The sequence below is a fragment of the Dama dama genome, unplaced genomic scaffold (genome assembly GCF_033118175.1).
Source record: "Dama dama isolate Ldn47 unplaced genomic scaffold, ASM3311817v1 ptg000093l, whole genome shotgun sequence".
NCBI lineage: Eukaryota > Metazoa > Chordata > Mammalia > Artiodactyla > Cervidae > Dama > Dama dama.
The window spans coordinates 4,706,717-4,709,858 of NW_026870908.1; positions in this window are offsets into that span (position 1 = coordinate 4,706,717).

The following is a 3,142-nucleotide window of genomic DNA, read 5'->3' on the forward strand; positions in this document are numbered from 1 at the left end:
GGTCTGACAAATAGGACGAGCATGAAGAGGTTTTGAAAAAAAAGAAGAGCCTGAAAAGGTGTGAAATATATGAAGAGATCCAAAAGGTGTCAAAAATATGAGGAGAATGAAACGGTCTGAAAAATAGGAGGAGCATGAAGGTGTGTTCAAAAATATGAAGAGCCTGAAAAGGGGTGAAAAATATGAAGAGCTTCAAAAGTTGTCAAAATATGAGGAGCATGAAACGGTCTGAAAAATAGGAGGAGCATGAAATGCTGATCAAACACATGAAGGGCCTGAAAAGTTTTGAAAAATATAAAGCGCTTCAAAAGGTGTGAAATACATTTGGACATGAAACGGTCTGAAAAATAGGAGGAGCATGAGGCGGTTTTCAAATACATGAAGAGCCTGAAAAGTGTGAAAAATATGAAGTGCTTCAAAAGGTGTCAAAAACAGGAGGAGCATGAAACGGTGTAAAATAGGAGGAGAATGAAGCTGTGTTGAAAAACAAGAAGAGCCTGAAAAGGTGTGAAATATATGAATAGCTTCAAAAGGTGTAACAAACATGAGGACCATGAAACAGTTTGAAAAATAGGAATAGCATGAAACGGTGGTCAAAAACATGAAGAGCTTCAAAAGGTGTCAAAAATCGATGAGCAGGAAATGGTCTGAAAAATAGGAGGAGCATGAAGTGGTGTTAAAAACATGAAGAGCCTGAAAAGGTGTGAAATATATGAAGAGCTTCAAAAGGTGTCAAAAATATGAGGAGAATGAAACGGTCTGAAAAATAGGAGGAGCATGAAGTGGTGTTGAAAAACATGAAGAGCCTGAAAAGTGTGAAAAATATGAAGAGCTTCAAAAGGTGTCAAAAATATGAGGAGCATGAAACGGTCTGAAAAATAGGAGGAGCATGAAGCGGTGTTGAAAAACATGAAGAAGCTGAAAAGATGTGAAAAAATATGAAGAGCTTCAAAATGTGTGAAGAATATGAAGAGCTTCAAAAGGTGTCAAAAATGAGATGAGCATGAAACGGTCTGAAAAAAAGGAGGAGCATGAAGTGGTGTTGAAAAAAATAGAAGAGCCTGAAAAGGTGTGAAATATTTGAAGAGCTTCAAAAGGTGTCAAAAATATGAGGAGCATGAAACGGTCTGAAAAATAGGAGGAGCATGAAGGGGTGTTGAAAAACATGAAGAGCCTAAAATGCTGTGAAAAATATGAAGAGCTTCAAAAGGTGTCAAAAATATGAGGAGCATGAAAAGGTCTGAAAAATAGGAGGAGCCTGAAGCGGTGTTGAAAAACATGAAGAGCCTAAAATGCTGTGAAAAATATGAAGAGCTTCAAAAGGTGTCAAAATATGAGGAGCATGAAAAGGTCTGAAAAATAGGACGAGCATGAAGCTGTGTTGAAAAACATGAAGAGCCTGAAAAGGTGTGAAAAATATGAAGAGCTTCAAAAGGTGTGAAAAATATGAAGAGCTTCAAAAGGTGTCAAAAATATGAGGAGCATGAAACGCTCTGAAATATAGGAGGAGCATGAAGTGGTGTTCAAAAACATGAAGAGCCTGAAAAGCTGTGAAAAATATAAAGAGATTAAAAGGTGTCAAAAATATGAGGAGCATGAAACGGTCTGAAACATAGGAGGAGCAAGAAACGGTGATCAAAAACATGAACAGCCTGAAAAGGTGTGAAAAATATGACGAGCTTCAAAAGGTGTGAAAAACATGAGGAGCATGAAACGGGCTGAAAAATAGGAGAAGCATGAAGTGGTGTTGAAAAACATGAAGAGCCTGAAAAAGTGTGAAAAATATGAAGAGCTTCAGAAGGTGTGAAAAATATGAAGAACTTCAACAGGTGTCAAAAATTAGATGAGCATGAAACGGTCTGAAAAATTGGAGGAGCAAGAAGTAGTGTTGAAAAAAATGAAGAGCCTGAAAAGGTGTGAAAAATATGAAAAGCTTCAAAAGGTGTCAAAAATATGAGGAGCATGAAACGGTCTGAAAAATAGGTGGAGCATGAAGCGGTGTTGAAAAATATGAAGAGCCTGGAAAGGTGTGCAAAATATGAAGAGCTTCAAAAGGTGTGAAATATATGAAGAGCTTCAAAAGGTGTCAAAAATTAGATGAGCATGAAACGGTCTGAAAAATAGGGGTAGCATGAAACGGTGATCAAAACATGAAGAGCCTGAAAAGGTGTAAAAAATATGACGAGCTTCAAAAGGTGTGAAAAACATGAGGAGCATGAAACGGGCTGAAAAATAGGAGAAGCATGAAGTGGTGTTGCAAAACATGAAGAGCCTGAAAAAGTGTGAAAAATATGAAGAGCTTCAGAAGGTGTGAAATATATGAATAGCTTCAACAGGTGTCAAAAATTAGATGAGCATGAAACGGTCTGAAAAATTGGAGGAGCAAGAAGTAGTGTTGAAAAAAATGAAGAGCCTGAAAAGGTTTGAAAAATATGAAAAGCTTCAAAAGGTGTAAAAATATGAGGAGCATGAAACGGGCTGAAAAATAGGAGGAGTTTGAAGAAGTGCTGAAAAACATGAAGAGCCTGAAAACGTGTGAAAAATATGAAGAGCTTCAAAAGGTGTGAAAAATGAGATGAGCATGAAACGGTCTTAAAATAGGAGGAGCGAGAAGCGGTGTTCAAAAATATGAAGAGCCTGAAAATGTGTGAAAAATATGAAGAGCTTCAAAAGGTGTGAAGAATATGAGGAGCATGAAACGGTCTGAAAAATAGGAGGATTATGAAGCAGTGTTCAAAAACATGAAGAGCCTGAAAATGTGTGAAAAATATTCAGAGCTTCAAAATGTGTCAAATATATGAGGAGCATGAAACGGTCTGAAAAATTAGAGGAGGATGAAACGGTGATTAAAAACATGAAGAGCCTGAAAAAGTGTGAAAAATATGAAGAGCTTCAAAAGGTGTGAAATACATGAGGAGCATGAAACGGTCTGAAAAATAGGAGGAGCAGGAAGTGGTGTTGAAAAACATGAAGAGCCAGAAAAGTGTGAAAAATATGAAGAGCTTCAAAAGGTGTCAAAAATATGAGGAGCATGAAACGGTCTGAAAAATAGGAGGAGCATGAAGCGGTGTTGAAAAACATGAAGAGCCTGAAAACGTGTGAAAAAATATGAAAAGCTTCAAAATGTGTGAAGAATATGAAG